The sequence below is a fragment of the Epinephelus fuscoguttatus genome, linkage group LG1 (assembly GCF_011397635.1).
Source record: "Epinephelus fuscoguttatus linkage group LG1, E.fuscoguttatus.final_Chr_v1".
Lineage (NCBI taxonomy): Eukaryota > Metazoa > Chordata > Actinopteri > Perciformes > Serranidae > Epinephelus > Epinephelus fuscoguttatus.
The window spans coordinates 22,933,058-22,954,662 of NC_064752.1; positions in this window are offsets into that span (position 1 = coordinate 22,933,058).

The following is a 21,605-nucleotide window of genomic DNA, read 5'->3' on the forward strand; positions in this document are numbered from 1 at the left end:
CAGTATTATCACTCTAGCTTTAAAACTCTATAGCGTCTGAAAGACAGGAGTATCGGCTGGTATTGCCAGTTTAAGAGGCTTAAAGATCCAGTGTGTAGGATTTAGGGGCATCTATTGGCAGAAATGTTTTCATTGTTGTATAATCACCAAAATAAGAATTATGGTGTTTTGATTACCTTAAAATGAGTCGTTTATATCTACATATGTACAGTCCTCTCCCACCTAGTCAGCCATGTTGTGTCTACAGTAACCCAGAATGGACAAATTAAACACTGGCTTGAGCCATTCGTGTTTTCATGTTCTCCTATATGCTTGGCACACTAGAGAAATTTCAATTGTTCAACCCCACTACTAGATGGCACTAAATACTACACACTGGACCTTTAATCTGCACAGAAAAAGGTGTAAAAACGTCAGGTCGAGCAGTGACTTCTTGGAGTTTCTGCTGTGTTTTGTACAGATTAAACAAGGTGTCACGTGTTTATACCTTAGGACAGAGTCACTTTAGCTGTCTCCAGTCTTTATCCCAAATATTGAACGATTCCTGTCGTGAAAACAGTTTGGAAAGAAAAGAAGCAGCTCCACAGGATCATTTATATGCATTTGGCAGATGGCAAACGGCACCTTTTGTATGAGGTGGAATTACATGCCACTATTTCACACTTAAAGCAGCTGATTGTGAGTGAGTAGGCTGTGAGAACTGATGGAGAGGAGTCCTTGAATCACTTTTTATCACATCTCCACGTAGGTAAATGAAATCAGAGCAGGGAATCGGAGACGTGAAATGAAAAGGCAGAAAAGGCGGAGTGTGAGAGAGGTCACAGTGTCCTATTTCTGAAGAGATGGAGCTCTGATATCTCTGCACTTAAGAGGCTGTTTGTCGACTGGCAGGATCACCACCAGCAGCAGCCAGACCACATCCTGCAGGAGTGTGTCGTCGCATGGCTGGTTGCAGACAGGCTGATGGGATCAATGTATTTGCACCAAAATCAGATCGTATTGATGTGCGAAAATAAACAGATAATCGTGTCTTTTAGTGTCCGTGTGTGGAGCCATGTGTGTGTTTTACTGCTGTTGAGGATTTGCTTCCTCTGCTGCATGCCTCCTGATGAGAGGTGACCTGACAGACTGCCCCATGTGACTTATCCTGAGACGGGCAGCACTGTGCTCAACCCCAACATCCCCCCACCCCGCCCTGCAAGACCCCATCAGAGCTCGGAGAATACTGTGGAAGACCAAAAAGGAAACTCACATTCACACACTTGCGACACAAAGGTGGCTCCTGCCAAAGTCACACAATAACTGCGTGTGCCCCCGGGAGCCATTCAGGTGGAAAATTACACCGCCCAATCAATCGCTAATAGAAAGTCTTTCCTCTGGTAGCAGCCAATGAAAAGCTCACACTGTGGCTTCGCCTTGACACAACGGCCAATCAGTTGCTCACAAAGCCTGTCATGTTAATTCAGATAAAATGTAATTATTCTCCTGTTTCATGGACACATATTGATGACACTGGGCAGTGACGGATGATGAGAATAAATAAATGCAAGCTAATAAGAAAATAACTAAGGAAATGGAAAGAGAATAAGCTTTTTTTTTTTTCATCCCAGACGCCCTTTCAGTTTGTAATTAATTCAAATATGATTTTTTTTCTCTCTCTGTGCTAGCATATAATCCATTTCTGCATTTTCCTCATTCATTTTAAAGGATTTGATCTTGGCTCATTTGAATAAACATTTTGCTCCATATTAGTCTGGGTAATGAAGTGGATCTCAGAAGAAAAATGCTTTTGTTATGAGAGTGGAGACTGCTGTGGCACTAAGGAGTGTCACACTGGTCACCTCAGCTGGGAAATTGCTGATTGGATACCAGATTCAATCTAATGCAGAATACTAATAATGAGTTGTAATTTTTTTTTTTTTTGGACAAAGTTTGAATGTCAAGAATGATGAGCTGGGTGTTGAGGAAATGGGAGTGAGGTTTTATACACCAAGTATCATAGATCCCAGTCACCATGTTGGAGTGTAGAGTAAAAGTGTGTCACTCTTGTGAGGTTAGTAACACTTAAATTTAATTCCCCCTGTTTAGTATTTATAGGCAGTATATCAACATTTAATTAATGGTTTAGAATCGTTGGTGTAAAAAGTATTCAGATCTTTTACTTAAAGAAGTATTTCACTTCTGGAAGGATGGTGGTTTCATAAAACTGGGCCTTCTATGCAGTAGAAAGATGCAAGTACTTTTGAAATTGGTGCTTTATGATTGAAAAAAAAAAACAGAGGAAAGGGGCTGTGGCTTTGCTGTTGCTCAAGTGGTAGAAAACCTACAACTACCAGAATGTTCAGTTCAGTTGTTTTCAGCTTTATTAGTCACTTAGTAGCACTGGGTACATACCTGTATAGAAAAACAAAAAAAACAACGACAGCACCTTAAATCCAAGTCTAAAAGCAATCACTACTACCTAAAACCAATTGACAATCTTTAAAAACAGAACTAGTACATCACTCTAGTAAAGTGCATAATGCTGTGTTATTGCACTGTAATAAAGTGCATAGTGTCATGTTATTGCACAGCTACCCTTTCCTGTCATTTAAAAGTCTGATGGCCTGGGGGATAAAACTGTTTCTCAGTCTGCTTGTTCGTCTTTTGAGGATTTTGTGTCCTTTCACCCATTGGGACTGCAGGGGGGTGAAGTGACTGTTGTGGGGGTGGATGGGGTCCTGCGCTGGTTGTACGGGTCGTCCAGACTGGGCAGCTCGCTGGTGATCTTTTCGGTCGTGCGACCCACCCTCCTCAGCACTGACCAATTATTGACGGTATAGCTACTGTAACAGGACCTCTGTAGAAGTCTCTGATGATCTGGGGCCTCATGCCGAATTTCTTCAGGCGTCTGAGGCCGTAGAGGCGCTGCTGGGCCTTCTTGACGACTGCGGTGATGTGGCAGTCCCAGCTCAGGTCCTTCTCGATGTACACCTCCAGATATTTAAAGGAGTCCACCCTCTCCACCGCTGATTGTGACAGATGTTTGGGCCTCCTTCCTCCTCCTGAAGTCAACGGGTCCATGTCATTGGTCCGACATCCCATTAGTCCGACGGTCCGCGGTGCTGAATGGCTCCCGGCAGGTGTTTTCTACCTTTATGGTACGCCGTGACCGGCTCTGGATCAGCTGGGAAAGGCCTGAGATGAAGCAGACTCACGGCTTGTGTGTTTGCCACTTTCTTTTTCATTTTAACCCACACCATGATCTTTTCCTGACCCTAACCAAGTGGTTTTTGTGCCTAAACCTAACCAGACCTTAACCACAGGATATCATAATGATTTCAGAACAACAGGACTTCGGAACAATTGGTTTAATATGGTCGGAACAATGGGCTGTCGGACCAGTGGGCAGTTCCCGAAGTCAATAATGACCTCCTTTATCATTGTGACGTTCAGGAACACTGCGCCACGCTGGAACGATAAATGCTCCCACCTGTGGTTTACGTAATACGAGCTTGGTCGTTTTTCCTGAGTAGGTATAGAATGGATGTATTAAGAGACCTGGATACAACATTCGAGGCAGGGCCCCATTCATTCCTATGAGAGCTGCTCAGTGGCATGAGAAGCCAAAATTACTTTATGTGGTATGAAGTCACCTCGATCTTCGATTGAGTGTGTGCACAAGAGACTTATGATGGCTAACTTCCAGTTTAGCACTCTGCTAATTTGAATGGGGGATAGAACCATTTTATGTAATCTTGCGGCTCCTTAGACTTTCGAAATGTTGTTGGACCGTATGGATCAAATCCCAGTAGTGAAACAATTCACTTTACGGGGATTTTGACACTAAAGGAATGTATTCACTGATTTACAGGTGTCTCTTGCCCAATGTAAATCAATGGAAAAGTCCACTTTTAAGCCCACTCAAAATTTTCTGCTAATATGTGTCTCCCAAATGTTAAAACAAAACCACTGTACTTATTTTAAGCCTTATATCTGTTCGCAATGACATGCACATTTAAAGTTATGGTGCCCACATACTCTTGGCCATATCAGTGTGTAGCAGTAGTCTTGATGAACAGACCCTCAGGAGTATAATTAGCTAGACAGCTAAACTTGTCACCATCATTTCAGCCTACTGTTAAAACAATTGTCTAACCAACATCCTGATAAGTGCTTCCAGTCATAACTTATCATACATGTAAGGAGAGCACACTAAAACACACACAGGCATGCACAAAGAAGTCATGGGAGGAAGTGTTTTTCTAGTGTTTCTGTGTGAGTGAAATTAAATTAGAAAGAGCTCAGATGAAGCTGAAAAAAAGAACAAACTTACATTTCTAGACACTGTAATCTCCCCTCCTTTTTTCAGATTTCTAACGCACTGAAGTAATTGTCATCTTATCATGTTTCTGATTTCACTTTTGAAAACCCAACATGCTGTGCATTTCTTATTAATGCTCAGTTCCTACATTTTCAGGAAGAGAGAAAAAAAAACAGTTTTAAAGAGAGCAGGAAATGAACTTGCGTCTGCGATGAAAAAGATGTTATTTTCATAGATGATTCCACGTCTTCATATAATATTATGTATGAATAAGGTCAACAAAGAGGTGCAACAGTCATTTCCTGCCTCTGGAAAGTGCTCTGGTCTCTGATACTAAAATACATAAAGGCAGAATGTGATTTAATGGGATTCATGACTCCTATTTCACTATCTTAATCGACTGTCTGTTTCTCCTGTTTTGATTTACCAACTTTTATTATAAACAACTACAGTATGGAGCCCATGCACACACACACACACACACACACACACACACACACACACACAAAAGCACGCACTTATATGAATTGAAGATTAGTCCACGAGATTCAAGGATTGCTGGGTCTCAACACAAATGTCATCGTGAGTCGTAACCTTTACTGGAGCACGTTATCTGCTCTGATATAGCGGGGCCGGGGCCGGGACGGGGGGGGACCGACGCGATGCGATCGGATTTGAAAGGTCCCCATCCAAGTCATGCCCACCGGCTATCTTGCCTCCACAGTTCAGCAACACCAGCACTATACGGCACATTGCAAAGTTTCAAGGATCTGATCTGTCCCGCCGTATCTGCATCTCCCTGCCCTCAATTAATCAGCTGTGGCTGGAGAATAAGAGCTGGGTCACTGTGCGTTGTTGGGAGAGGAGGGGATGTGAAGGAACATGACACAGAATGGAACTGTAATGCAAAAATCAAAAAATCAATTTGACGTTTCTCAGCTGCTGTTTTTGGTCCTTTTAATTTAGCTTAAATGGTGGGAGAGGAGGATATGAGGGAGACTGTGGGGAGGAAAGACGGATGTGGTATTAGAGGCAGATGTGTTTGCAGAAGTGCTGACATGTGTATCTGTCACTGCGAGTCATGAGTTATGAAACTGACAATGCCAGCTCCTTGCTTAAACCACACAGATCAGACTATGTCCTTGATGTCAGCTTGGATAGACAAATGGAGATCTGCATTACATAAACCATGCTGCATTAAGGAGAAAAAAGGTAGCCGCAGGGGTGTTTTCCTCCATCTTAACTCCATCTTTATGTTCTCTGGCACGTTCATCATAACAACAGTTATAGGTAAAGTAAGGAAACAATTTACTCAGCATGGCAAAACATTTATATTCACGTTCTGCTCATCGCTGTGACCTATTTTCAGCTTTACTGTCGTCAAGGGGACGTTTGTCTTGCAGCCAGGTGAAACACAGAACACAGAGGGATTTGAACATAAAACATAATAAGATGCATAAAACATAAAATAACAGGAGTCAACAGACACATTAGCAGCCCTGCGAGGCTGTACTTAAACACAGCGGTGCTTTGACTGAACTGCTCTGTGCAAAATGTTACGGCAATTCATCCGACAGTCCTTAAGATATTTCAGTCTGGACTGAAGTGGTGGATCTGCTCTTCAGCTGACTGACTGTCATTACAAGAGCCACACTGTGTCAAAGGGAAGCGTCAGTATTTTTCAACACACTCTCACTCCAACCTCGTCACATTATCAACGTGCTTGGTCATGGACTTTCCATGTCCACTTTCGCCGCCTTAACTTTCATCCTTGTCCTGCTGCGTTTCCCCCTGATGCTGCCAGGTGCCAATAACTATAACGGCAACCGTCCACTTATCATGCTGAAGTTAAAGGACACCTTTTATTGTTGGTTTCTGACGCCACAAAGTCACTGCCCAAATGCTGGATTTCGATGACTTGGGAGTGAGACAGGGCTCTTCTAGGTGACAAATGGAGAAAACAATTTTTAAAATTGGTCCAGTACTGACAGAGGCCGCTGCAGCCACTGCAGAGAAACAGCCTACAATATAATTTATACAGTCAGTATATGTCCATTAAAAGTGCTTGTTGTCACTGACAGGCTCAGATTGTAATTTAACGCCTCATTTACACAAAGATCTGCGTCCAAATGCAAGTCAACCGGAAGTCCACTCATTCCTACAAGAGCCTCCTTGATCTGAAACCCCTCCCTCCATGTCCAGCATTTGCCTCGAATAAAAAGAAAAAGAAAAAGAAAAAGAAAAAGAAAAACTAAACTTTTGTAGAAGATTTCGGACACAGGAAGTTAGCATTAAATTGAAAAAGGCACAGATTAGAGAATTTAATACAGCTCTATTTATACATTTTTTTCAAGGTGAAAAGTTTGACGGTGTGTTTAGCTAGCTAACATTGGTAGCATGTTAGAGAGTGCATGCATAGTGGATTGTACGTCTTTTAACTTTTATCTCACAAAACCAGCTGCAGACTTGAAAGGCCTACCTTCCCACTTATTTGTCGACATGCATTATCAGTCCTGTTTTTGTCTCCGTACCTCTCCATGCTCATATTCCACAAGACTGGGCATAGAAAAACACTCAAAATCATCTTCTTTGCCATTTCTGCTGCGTCATTGCTATCCATCCCTAAAGAGATGCATTTCCTGGTGTTGAACACTAGAGGCGTACTCTGTATACTTTGAGGAAATTCGGACATTGTGTGAAAACGAGGTGCAAGTGCCTGACAACATAACAGAAAAGACCCTACACAGAAACGAAACGTTTTTCATTACCTTTTGTTGGTCTGTTTTTTTATTGCGACTGAGTCTCACTTAAGGAGAAGTCTCCTTCTGAAATCTCAGGAGAGGTGACTCGTTGCAGAGAAAACAAGGGCAGAAATGTTAGTGAGAGCTGAAGAGAGGAGTGCTGGGAAGAGTTTGTTGTGTTAGCTTAATGTTATCTAAAACAGTGGTTCCCAACTGGTGGGTCGTGGTTCAAAAGTGGGTCAAACATGTCAAGTCTGTATACATTCTGTATTTTTAAGTACAAAGCTGCATTTTTGAAGTGTTGTTTCCTGCTGTAGAGTTAGTGGCTAAGGGACAGCTACTTGACAGAGACAGCAAACTAGCTCGACAACATGGCCAAACGCAAGTATGACGCTGAATGTATTTAAGTGTGTGACCTTGAACTAATGACTAAGGAGGAATCTGGACACTGGCTGGTCCAGCTGGGAACCACTGATCTAAAAGCTTTTCACTGCTGTGGCTGAATACTGAGCTGATTTTGACAATGTGGAAAAGTCTCCTTGAACAAGACCTGGTTACAATTAAATAACAAACAAACTGGACCAGGTAAAGGTAAGCACATTTTATTTTCTGTTTCTTTGTCGGGTCGCTTCTGTCCTGTTGTCAGACACTTATAATGACAAATCGAACCTGTCAGTGGAAAAAATAAGCACTTTAATAGACGTAAATTGATGATGCATAATATCTCCATTGGGATTACATTGCAGCCTGTTTCACTACTGTGGCTGCAGCTGTCTTTCTCAATACTAAACCAGTTTAAAAAACTGTTGTTCCCATTTGTCACATAGACACAAAACATGGGAGAGTAGGGTCCAGGTTAAAAAAATACCTAAGCTTCCCTTTAACACCCACCACCACATACGCCCACATAAAACAATGTAAATCAAGGGATAGCATAAAGCCTGAGGTGCATCCAGCTAACTCATGAACAGTTAACATTTTGATAGCATGAGAAAAAAAAAATCAAATTTCACATAATTACAAGAGCTCACACAATTCTTTTTTCTTTCTACTTTAAGCACTTTCTACTCTTCCTTAAATTGATTTTTGATGACTTTTTAAAAACCAAACTACTTGTAGAAACTGAAGGAGTTACAGAGTAACCTGCAGTTGAGCAGAATAGGAAAATGGCTGGCTGTCAGGGAGTATTCAAATGGAAAGAAAGATGACCGTCATTATGCCATGTTTAATTCTATAGTGCTTCCACTGAATGGTTTAACCCAAGTAACATTTACATCAGTGTTACTGAGGTGAAGGAACATTACTTCTTCATAGGCTTCCAGGCGTCCACCTCGGTGTGTTCAGTGTTCACATCCAGGTTAGCATTCATGCTCACAGCAGGGGGCAGTAGCGAATAGGGTTTCCACTGAGAGACACAGTGACTAAGTCTACACCAAGACGCCTGTTTTCTTTCAGTATTTCTGGGCGAGTTCATAATTCAGTATTTTTCATCCAGTGAATGCTACGCCTCTTGTATGGGGATAAAATTGGAGCGTGATGAGTGGGTTTATATACTAGATATGTGATAGTAATCTCTAAAAATACAAACAGATGGAAGGCTGTCGTAGCCCGAGTGCCAGAATTTCACATTCAAGAACCGATGGAAAAGAGTTAAAGACTAATTTTTGCCATTATTCATCTGTGCTTAAATTTGAAGACAAATAAATATTAGCTAAAAGAATATGTCACCACAGAAATGTTTGAAATATCAATTTTAAGAACTATTCTTTCACACTGTTTACTTCTGAATGTTTTGTGAGTCCCACACTTATTTTTCATGAATTACACTGAGGATGAGGATTATAACATCAGGCGGTCTCTCTGCTGTTTTTCATGGTCTTCTACCCCCCAGTTTGCTTGAATTGCATCTTTCAGTGCTTCAGTGGAGCAGCGTGGCTCCACGGGGTGACATTCGCTCGGCATGCTGTTGTTCTTGGGCGTTGCTAAACGGTGGCTCCCTGGTTGCTCAGCCACCATCCAAAACGCTCCATTTCTGCACCTGTTTCCAAGACAACTGACATTTAAAGGGGCGGCTCTGGTTATTGACTGTTTGCCCTTGACCAGCACTCTGCTTGCACTTGAAAACTGTTTGGTTCAACCTGTGACTGTTTTATTATTTTCCCCCAAAGCTCTCAACAAACTCACTGTCCTCTCATGGCAGCCGACAGCAGATGATGTAGAAGAACAAACAACATTAGCTGTGAACTGTGTGTGAGCCTTAATCCTTTTTGGGTGGAGCAACAGGGTGGAAAATGTGTACCTTTTAATTCAAGAAAAGATTTCAACTCAGGGTGCATTTGAGTCAGTAATGCTTAATGTAGGAAATCAGCCTAAATGAGGAGTGGGGCTGAAATAAGCAGGTCAGCTGCCATAGATTCAGCTGAGTAACTGAATAACAGGTTTATGTACAGAGAGGCACCCTACAGTGTAACCATTACACCACCAAATTAAAATTAAGCTACGTAAGATGAATGTAGTGCACAATCCCCCCCCTCCTCCTCTGATACTCTCTTCCCTCAATGCTCTTTTATGTTATCAACACAGAGCCTGATGTCTCAATCTGGCAACCCATCTCCTGTTTCTTACTGATAATTACGGTGAAATTAGTCACTAACGGGTGAAACCATTCAAGCACAAATAATGGGATTTCTCACCTCAGAATAGCAGCACAGGTTTTGCCTCTAGAGAAAACCTGATATTTTGCCTTAAGAGTGGCTCGTAAATGACAGGGAGTTAAAAAAAAAACACGCTTAAAAAACAATCAACTTCAGCAGTAATTTTGATGCACCAAATATTTTCAGCTGGTACATTTCTAAGGTATACTGTGACAATTTACGGAGAATACCGCCATGCAGAGAGTATGTTATTTCATTTACTGCAATAGAGAGAGATGATCGCAGCAAGGTTTGAATGTTTTTGCCAGATGTGTCTTACAGAAAATTTCTTCAACTTGTTTAATGTTGTTGTCACTATCAGCAGCCTTCACTGACTCTGAAGCTTGTAGGAGAAAACCGAAGCAGCCAAAGCATCACCATTTTTTTTGTTTTGTTTTTGTCATTTTTTCCTTTTTCTCCCTGATAATCTACTGTTCCACGTCCAGTCCGCTAGGTGGCAGCCTTTAAATTGGATGCCAGCCGGCCCATACATATCTATGAGCCGGCAGGCCGGCAATCAAATTGAAGAAGAAGGAAGCGCATATCGTATGCGCACCGGTTGTTGTGGGCTGGGCCGAGTCAAAGTCCAGGGCTGTTTTTTAGTCCCAGTCCGCCCCTGGTCTGAATTTCCATGCAGGAAAAATCCAGGGAATAAACAAAATGCTGAAGAAGAGTACAATTTCAAGATAAATGTGACACGTTCTAATAGGTTGATTTTAGGTTATCGCTGTCATTGTTCATTTTAGTCAAACCATAGGGATTTTTGCATATCCAGTTAAAAGTTCCTTGTAGTGGCTTTAAGTGCTATATTGTAGGCAACGCTAATAGATAAAGGAAGGATGATAATGCAGTACATGCTTTGAATTCCTTAGCTTTAGAGTGTTCTAAGCAGACTTGACGACATGCACCGGATGATGCTCATTGCACCAAAAAGTGACTTGAGAGTTGACTTGGACTTGAAAAAATGACAGCTTCTTGGATGAATACCCAAAATATATGATTGCAATCTAATAATATGCATTAAAAATATTTCAAACTGGGGCAATTTACAAAGATTAACATTTGTTGTATGTTCAGTTGGCGATGAAATGTACCATAAGAAGTTTAAGTTAGCGAGTGTAACCGTTGATGTGGGTTAAATTTTGTTTCTCTTTGATGTTTTGCTGATGATACACAGCTTTATTTACCTGTGTAGTTTGTTCTAAAGAAAGATAAACAATCTATAAATAATGACTTCATTGAATTTCCTGATTTTAACTGTGAGGATACAATTTTTTGGTCTAGCCTGGATTTTTGTCCGATTGATTTTTTTAACCATTATTTCCATTATTCTGCTCTTTTTCACTGAACCGAATCAAATACAGTGGTTATGCTTGTAATGAGAACAAAGAGAAAAGACCATTTCTTTTTACTTTTTCCATAGAGGCTTTAAAATATCATTAAATAGATTGGATAGATTCAGGAGATTGGACCCAATTTATTCTCTGAACTTCTAACTTCCTGTGAAATGCCTGCAGGTAAAGCTATTTTTAGTGCTTCAAAACTCAGCATTAATTCAAACTTTGATCAGACGATTCAGAGTTATTTACATAATTAACCTTGTAGATTATTCTATCATGCTTTACAGAGGAATATCTTAGAGGAAATATTGTCAGTAAATCACATTGACAACAGACCAGTTTGTCAAAAGTCACTGCTGTATCATTTGTGCAAACTCATCTTTTTTTAAAAACAATGGAACAGTTGTGGTTCACAGTCGGGGCATCAGGCAGCATACTGCTGTATGGATCTCACTGTAACATGCCCAAAATAAACAGAAAGCGCCAATTCACTGAGCCATTTCTGAGCTGTTACAGCACTCATTTACAAATTTCCAATTACAGCAAGCAACAGTTAATTAGACTGAAGACTTACAGCTGTACAAAAATTAGTCCCGGAGTCGTCACAAAGAGACGTTATAGGTTCAGTCAGTTAATTTCTGTCTCAAGTCACATCTGTCTGTGAAACGCTGAGTTTCGTGGATGCTTTGTGACTTGTTCCAACTAATGAGGCAGTTACAATGTCAAAATCCAGAATAGTGAGATTAAACAAATAAATGAAGATGACAGAACTAGATCGTGTAAGCTGCTTTTCTGCATCTATTTACATTTTCATTGGTTTTGTGTCAGAAAAATATTATTTCATCTGGGTGTTTTCTTCGTGATGAGTGCCGACGTTGTATCCAACGTATCTCGGCCTGTGTTTTTATATTGTGCCAGAGCAAGATTTTCCAGAAGTTTCACGTCAAAGGGATTTGTCCATTCAAGACACTCCTTACAAAATGTCATGTTTTGTTACAATGTTCAGATGTCCTTTTGATGCCTTGTGACGTGCCTTTAAAGGTCATGCATACAACATATTGTCATCCAGACAGAGGCCCATGTGAAGTTGAGTAAAGACAGCTGAAAGGTAATCAGGCAGATGGATATAAGACAGACAAATGGAGCAAAAAAAAGGACACTTGATGCATATTCTCTCCAACATACACCCCCTAACAAGGGCTTTCAAGGTCACCAAGATGAAAAAGCGAAACCATAATCTTGAAGTCCCACTTTTCCCTCTCCCTGACTAACACCACCCTCTCTCCTCATCTCTTTGTTTTTTTCTCCTCTTTCTCTTTCTGTCTCTTTCACTCTCCTCTCCCTGTGTCGTCTCCCTGATCGGGCGGCAGACAGCGTGTAAGTGCTCTAACCCAGAGAAGTCTCCAGGAGCTCTTGTGATTGGCTGTGCTCTGCAGCACAGTTCACAATCGATTAAGGCACGGTGAGCTCCCGTTAACAGCTTTTCTCTGCTGCTCCTGTGGCTTTGATACTGTCACATAGACTCCAACTTCGCCCTTAACCCTTCAACCACTGTCCTCTCTCTTTCTCTTTGTCTCCTCCACTCTCTCTCTTTACACTTTTCCTTTCATTTTCAAAGCCCCAGACTCCCTCACTCGATTGCCACTCAAAGACATTTCTTATAACTCTCACTCTGGGCTTGTGTTACTCTTCTCTTTTCTCTTTTTTTTCTTTTCTTGGAGTTCTTACTCTTAAGTCACTTAGAGCCTCTTCTCCTCTCACTCACCTTGTCCTGTCATCTTAAATTTCAGTCAGTTTTGTGTCCTCGGGGAGAGAAAGAAACAGAGATAAAAGAGAGAGATGTTCTTTATAGCAATCGTGCAGTAAGTTACCAAACATAACGGTTGATGTCTTGCATAATATTGGATACCCGCAGCCTTCATACAAACTGTAGGTGTGCTGGTTTATCTGTATGCAGGGGCGTCGTCGTCGGGGAATTGCCCACTATCCCCAGGAATTACATTCATATTGGACAATTCCACACCTCACAATTTATGTCCAGTGCACATTTGCAGTGTCAGTGCAGGAAGTATTGAGCCCAATGTGTAGCGAGGCAGAAAATAAAGGTGTGGCGGTCAGGGTGGTGGATGAGAGCATAGTGCGTCACAGACCAATTGATGTTTTTATGAACTGTAACCACAATGTAACCCTAAATTTAACCATATAAGTTTTTCATTAAACATAATCCTGGGTTTTAAAGAATTCTCCAATATCTATGTTCTCCGTCTGCCGATAGGTTTAGACCCCAATATGTGCGGCCTAATTCAGCCGTGCTTTATTATGAAATACTGTAACCCTGTTTCTTCACAGAGGCCAGTAAGTTTTCTAGCTCTGTCATATGTCCAGGGCAGAATAAAGATTTTAACGCCCATGAAGAAAGCAATGTTATATAATGCTCTCTGTACAGTATGTAGAAACGTGGACACTGTGGTCTCCATGTGCACTTTTGGTCAGGGGCTGTTCTTTATGGTTTGGGTGAGGTCATTCAGTTCCAGATAAGGTACATAATAATGCTACAGCATACAATCATATTCCAATCCTACGTTAGCAACCATAACCAGGCACGGGACGCCTGTCAAGCTGTCAGAACCATGGATGTATTAGGAGAACTGGATACAGTGTTGGAGACAGAGCTCTGTTCATTCCTACAAGAGTTGCTCAGTGACGCATGAAATCAAAATGGTTCAACTGCTGAGATTTACGCTGGCCAAGCGCATCTGAGCGCAGTTGAGTGTCTTCTGCCAGCCAATTGGCTAACTTCCAGTTTAGCGATCTGCCAACCTGATGGGGATAAAAGGATTTAATCTTGCAGCTCGAAAAGTTATCAGACCGAATGGATTACATTTCACGGGGGTTGTGCCACTCAAAAAAAGATATGCACTGATATACAGACATCTCTTTCCCAATGTAAGTCGATGGAAAAAAGTCTTCATGTGACAGACCTGGAAAATTGCAGTACCACTGTTTGACCACTATGAAAATTTGCTCTAAAGCCTGGTAGACTTCATGGGAGCCTTTTCAGAACCATGTATGTAAAGAGCGTTGGAAGCCAAAAAAGCTTAATTTCAGCAGTATGAAATAACCTGGATCTTCCGCAGCATGAGGCCCATAAAGCAAGTGCACTAGAGACTGTACCACATGGCTAACTTTCGCTGGCTAAACAGTTAACTTGCAGTTTAGCCCTCCGCAAACTTGGATGGGGATAAAAATGACTTAATCGTGTAGCTCTTCTAGTATTTAGAAATGTTATTGGAACGTTTGGATCAAATCCCGACAACAAAATTAGCTATTTCACTAGAGTTTTGATGCTAAAAAATGTGTCTTTTACAGTGTAAGTCTTTTTGGGCTCCATGACATCAGGGGTAATGGAGGTGGATGTTATAATTCCACATTTGGCCACTACCGATATTGGCTTCAAAGTCAGGCACTGCTCCTGGGGGCTTGCTTATAACAATGGGAAATGCAATGTGCTTGTTGAGCCTACAAGTCTGACAGTAGATATCCACAAAGTGTAGAGGGTGTTGTATTTTATATTTGTATTTTTTGCTTTTCTGAAGCCAAAACACACATGAGGAGAGATACTGAATATGGAGTACAGTGCAGAAGACCTCACTCACAGCAGAATCCATCAAAGATAAAAAAAAACAAAACAAAACAAAAAACTCCATAGTTTGCTCCAAGGTACAAGGCTAACTTAACCAACGTTAGCTAGCTCAGCACATTTGCAAACAAAGACTGTTAAATATTTATTTTAAGTTACTTGTATTTTAACTTTAAGTTAATTGGTTGTATACCATTTGAAGCTTGGAGTTTAAACAAATGTAGTGGTATTTTTTGGTTTTACTAGCAATGGGCTAAAACATGGGGTCAAAAATAAACGTTAGCTTAACATGAAATAGAGGCCGTGTCCACAATGAATCACCATTCACGTTTTAGGGCATTATTACATTACATACACTACATTATACATACACTATAACAAAAGAACTGGTATAATCTGCACTCACATTCACTTTTCCCATTGAAATTAAAAGAGCCAGGACCACTGGTCGTCTCCTACAGTGAGCCATCTCAGTTTATCAGTGGTCTCTGTATCTATGCGCACTACAGTATTTAAACTTACCACAATGCATTGCAAGTTTCTGTCACCTAGCTGCCATCAAGTAGACAGGTGTCAGCAGCAGAAATGCTTACCATTTTTAGTAAGCATGTGTGATAATATTAGTCAGCCAAACTGCAGTTTTCTCATATGAGCAGCGGCACACCTGTCTGTATTTCAGCTAATTCATTAACCTTAATAAGACTCACAAAGGAATCATCTTTCACGTTTACATTCCTCCAGCCCACTACTGATCAGTGTCTGAATTCACTTAATTTATATTACAGCTAATTAGGAGCCTCAATAGATTCTGCTATACAGGGAACTTTGACTTAGGGAATAGTGATTCATTGTGGACACTGCCAATATATTGACTCACTCTGCTGTGTAAGGACACTGTTGTTTCTGTGTTTGTCCTTCACGTGAATTGTCAGAACAGGAGGTGCCTCATGCTTGCATGACCTTTTCCCTTGATTTTAATGTCCTCTTGATTCACAATACTCTGCTGACAAATTAAATTGTGAATGTAGTTCTCATATTGGAGTCATTTCTGTCTACTTCTCTTTGATAATTGAGAGCTATTGTTCCAGAAATTTGCCAATAATTCCTTTGGAATATCTCAAACTGATATCAGTAAAAGCGCCATGTTGACATGCCAAGTGTGAAAGCTTAACAGGCTTGACAACAGTAACCAAGCGTGGGGCTTACAGTAGTAAAGGGTCAGTTGTGTTCTTCAAGCTTTGTGGCAGTAGTTTGAGGAATGATCAAAGTCAGGCCCCCAAAGAAATGGATTTACTTTAGTTGACTAGCTTACACAGCGCCATCCAACGCCTTTGGGATCAGTTGGGGCAGACTGTGAGCGTGCTAGGCCTCACCCAACACTAATGTCAACATCACTCATCACTTACACTCTTGTGACTGAATGGATGAAAATCTCTACAGCCAGGCTCTAAAATCATGTGCAAAGACATAGAAGCATTTTTGGAATTACAAATGGGTGTAATTAGGGGTCTTTGTACTTTTGGCTGAGTAGATTATACTAATTGTGCAGACCAAAGCTCACATCTCGTTTCACCGTTTGTTTGGGGGTTTTTTTGTTGACTGGAATGATATTTACTTACATGTATATGGTGTAAACAGTGCTCAACCAATTACTCTAATATCCACAACAGATGCTTGTGTTTAGACACTGTGGGCCCTACTTAGATGGTCTAAAATGCGAAGTGCCAGGCGTGCGGCGCATGGGCGTGTCCCAGTCACTTGCTAATTAGACAGCGTGTTTTCAGACTGTGTGCCATGACGGAGAGTCTAAAAGGGTTGGACTTACTCTGTGAAATAGTCATGGGTGTGTTTTAGGCGTATCATTCAATAAGCCAATCAGAGTGTCACCTCTCATTCCCTTTAAAAGAGGAACGATTGGAGCGCATGGCGGAGAGCTAGTTAGATGGCGGGCCTACCAACTGGAAAGAGTGAGCCTTTTACAGCTGAGGAGACGGATCTCCTCGTGCAGGAGGTGAGGCAGGAGGCTCGTCAGAACCAGATCTACGGGGACAGCAGACAGGCACCCAAGCTTCCCGAGGTAAAGCAGGCATGGGATCACTAATACAAGAAAGATCTTACTAAATATCTGTGGAATATTATTCAAACCTGTTTTCATCACATAACAGAGCACAGCTGTCAGGACTGCCGCGGAGCTCCCCAAGGTGCTGATCCTGCAGCTAGGACCTGTTCAGCGTTTTCTCTCTCACCCACGTTTGTTAATTGTTTTCACATGTTTCCTAGAGCTGTGTTCTGCTTCTTATTTGCATGTGTGTCCTCTCTACACTCAGATAACAATATAATAATATAATATAATGTAGCCTAGTATAACATGTTAAAATACATGCAATGTGTGGGGTTTGGTTTTCAATCAAAAAAACAGTCGATTGGTCAGGTAATTTCACAGTTTCATTTGTCATTACTACAAATTATGATGATCATTATTACTGCAATTAGATCATTCTGATTAATGACTGACCAATGACTGACCACCACCCTGTATGTTTATACATGCACGAGAATGGATGTGTCAATATGGTAAAGACGCTGGCTGAAACTGCCAAGATATTTTTGCAAAACTCCTTTCTGTATATTTGCATTTATTCATGTATATGTACATGTGTGTGTGTCAGGGGTCAGGGCAAACATGTAGCACTTGTTTAGATAGGGGTCAATCAAACATAAAATGTGCAAAAGGGCAAAAGGTGAGGTAGAGATCATGTTGGAGTTGAATGTTTTTCTTTCCTGTTAATGTATGAAAAAGCCGTATGAAAAATAATATTTTGTGTAAAAAAACGGAAGCGGGCATTTAGAAAGACACCCTGAAGATGTGACTCTCCCTTTGTGTACTCAGTGGCAGATACAACCTTGTGTTTGGGTGTAATTCCATTTGACAACAAGATAAATATTGTATAACGAAATCACAGCCTTTGCTTTCTTTTCCTCCTCGCCAGCAATTAAATCATTACTCTGTTGCAGCCTTTCTGTTGTACCATGTCGTCTCCGCCTCCTTGGGATGAAAGAAAAAAGAAAATCAGTATGTTTATGTACGAATAGAAAAGCAATTCACACAAAACTGTGACCAAAATGCGCATTTCCAGCTTTTTGTGTTGCTGCTCATGTAGCAGCTAGCAATGGAAGGCAGCATCGCCTGAAGAAAATTATGTGTTTTTTCCCCCCATGGTTTTTATTGTCAGAAGGCAGTGAACCATTCTCGCAGAAACACAAAAGATGTGCAGTGAGAGAGGCCAATGGCTCGATCTGCCCAGACAGAGTGTTCTTTTCTTCTGCCTTTTTTCTATTTTCTCTATTGAGGCTCATAGAAAAAGCTTTAAGTGGCATTTAACTCTTCTACTCGCTGCAGACATGGCCTACAGCAGCTAAACTCTGCTCTTTTCTCTGCATGTACACATGAACATACCTGCATCCCAGATATTCGTCTATTCTTTTCTGCTCTACAGCGATTCTGTTATTGTTAATATTCTAATCATGACGATCTGGAAATTTGAGCTAACTATTCCTCACCATCATCATCCGACCAAGCTTGGGTCACATGATAACAAGTGGTTGTATATGAGAATGGATACTAGCAGGCTGTCCAACAAACCGAATAGAACTGTTTTTATGGTTTAGGGTTTTTTTTAGCTTCAGGTCTTTAAATGGCTTGATTAGTTCTGAGGAAACCTTGTGATCTTATAAGAAACCAACACTGAGTGTCAGTGGGAAACAGGAAACAAACAGTGAAGTCCCGTGGCAAAATCTAGTGTTTTCTTGACCCATCCACTCACCCTGTCCTCAGCCCTCCTCCCTCTGCGGACATTGTGGCTCCATAACAACATCACACTATTTCCTTATTTGCTCCCAAAAGACAGGAGTCATAGCTCCCTTGGCTGCTGGAGGGATTATTCATTTGAATTTAAACCCTGCTGTTTTGCTGTCGGCCATTTGCTGAACAATTGACGTTGACATTTTTCTTGGGAATCTTTTTTTATTTCTGTTTAAAGATGGGCTTCGGATGTGAATGGCCCTCTTGACGTTACTAAGTTACAGGGTTCATTTATTGTCATTCTACAGAGTTGCAGAATGCATTGCAAGTTGTAGTCCCTTCATGCTACACAAGAAAAAAACAATAGAAGACAAAACTATTTTTTTCATAATAGAGCACAGAGGATGAGTCGTGGAGTCTTGCAGCCTCAGGAAAGAAGCTGCTCTGTAGTCTGGTGGTACGACAGCAGATACTTTTTTATCGCTTGCCAAACGGCAGCAGGGTGAACAGGCTGTGGCTGTGGTGGGTATTGTCTTTTAATATCCTTTGGGCTCTGCGCAGGCATCTCGCCTCACCAGTATCGCTGTCTAGCAGCACAGTCACCAGGAAAAGAAGAAAAGGTTGCACTGCACGTTTCTGCAAACCGCACATACATCTGTACATTTCATATGTATCATATCAACATTTCTAAAGTGATGTAGTTTTGATAAAGTATATATAAGCTGACTTTGTCATCAGGTGGTGGAAGGTGTGAGACCTGGGTGAGACAGCTGCCAAGCTGCAGCTGCAGATCACTGTTCAAGACCAACCAACAACAAAATCGGTTGTTTTTTAGTGTGACATTATGACATATCCAGTTGTGATTCTTGTACCAAAGCTGGGTATTTTAAGCCAAAACATGATTTTTTCCTAACCATAATAAAGAGGATTTGTACCTAAACCTAACCACATGTTTAACACAGTGTTGCTGAAGCATGAAGCACTGTAAAGGTTCAACATATCCACTACAGAATAATGTACAAATGTTACATATCCATAGTTTGCAGAAACGTACAATGCCAACATTTATTCTGGTGACTGTGTTGTTTCCAGACTTGAATATGATTAGTCACTTTTAACATGTTTTCCTGAAGAATTAATATTCCAAGACAAGTCATTTTTTAAGGTAAGCAATCCTATCACTTACCAGTGCTCTTCAGCTCATAAAGCCTTGATGTTACAGCTCTGAAGTGGCATACAAGACTACTGAGTCTGAGTGAGTTACATTCGGTTTAAGGTATACTACACACAGTGCTGGGCAGAGTCCGATCTCACTCCAAAGTCATCAAAATCCGACACTTGGGCAGTGACTTGTGACGTCAGAAATCGACGACAAAAGGTATCCTTTAATGTCGGCATGATACACGAACGGTCGGTTGCTGTAATAGTTTAACGGCACCTGGTGGCGTCAGGGGAAACGCAGCGGGACAAGGATGAACGTTAAGACAGCGAAAGTCTGATTGGGGCAGGTGGGAGAGATGGTGGATGGGTCCAACAAACAATGACTTTCACCGTGAGAGCGGTGTACACGTCCCGTAAGATGACCAAATGTCAATATGTGAAGAGGTTGGAGTAGTTGGGCAGTAACATGTTACTAGTAGGCCCTAATGTGTTACAGTAATGACATTACTTTTTCAGTGTTGAGTAGTGTAACCAATCACATCAAATTTCAGAAATAATATTACAGTTAACCCAAAACCAAACAACTCGTTACAATGTTACTTTTCTTACCACATTACAACTGACTGGAAATCACATCAGCGGACTCATTTTTGTAATGGTCATGTGACACAGGCATGCCATGAAGCAGCAAGCTAGTTTGGAAGATGGAAACACTTACCTCTGCGGGTGGAAATATTCCTACAGTATTACTTTGATTTTGTCTGAAGGAAAGATGACAAGAAAACTGTTGCTGCAGGTTGTAAAACTACAACTTTTTCTACTGCCAAAAACACGTCTTCAAACCTCCGCTCTGAAACACCAACTACAACCGACAGCACAACCACGTAAACCTCTAGGAAATACACCCTACCACCCTCCTCGCCCCCGCTGAGGTTGGCTGTAGTGCTGAACCGCTTAAACAACTAAAACTGGATTTTAATCATGGACAGCTACAGGATACAAAGAAGTGATGAAGCTCATGGCTGGATGTGTGGTGGATGAAATGTTGCTCCATGAGTGACTTTCTGTCTTTAAGGCAGAGACTTGGGAATATACTAGTACAAATACATTTGCAAGCTATCTGGCATTAGCTACACTTAGTGGCGATTACCCTGACATTCACACAGAGGCACATATCTGAAGTTTGGGGAGATACGCAATTAACAATTTGTAACAGAAAAGTAATATGAGTACTGTAACGAATTACTGTAGGCAGGGAGTAATTGGTAAAGTAATATTATTACTTTTGAAAAGAGTAACGAGTAATGAGTAGTAAATGACATTTTTAGAGTAACCAGCCCAACACTGACTGCGCAGGATTGTAGGTTACTGCTTGTTAACATGCTCACCTGTAAAACTGAAAGTAAAAGCCATCCCTAGATTCACTCTCATTTCACCTCGCTGTATTTGTTGGTTTTTTTGTGTCTCTCGGATGCCTGCTGCTGGTCTGGCACCTGGTCCCTACCTTCTTAAAACGCCCCGGGCTCACCACAGCACCGTGGGGGTTCACGCCTATAAACGTCCCAAATACAGAAAATAAGAAGACAACAAAAATCCATGCAGAGAATCTCTACAAAAAAATACACCACCACACACTTCTAGTGGGCCCTAAGTGATGATTGAGAGGGATTACTTCTGTAGGAGTCTATACATTGTATAGAGATTGTTTTAAGGAAAATCCTTCATATGTAGGAAAGTAGACCTACACCGTTCAAGCACTGTTGATGTGGTTAGCAGCTCAGCACCCGTCTGCTTGCGACAGAGTTATCACATCATGATTGTTTCTGTAGCTTTGACGGTCTTTTAGTAAGCTTTTATTCAACTGAACTGTCAGCGGTGTCGTCAGTCACCAGTGGGGTGAGCTCTGATGTGAAACGCTGCTGATT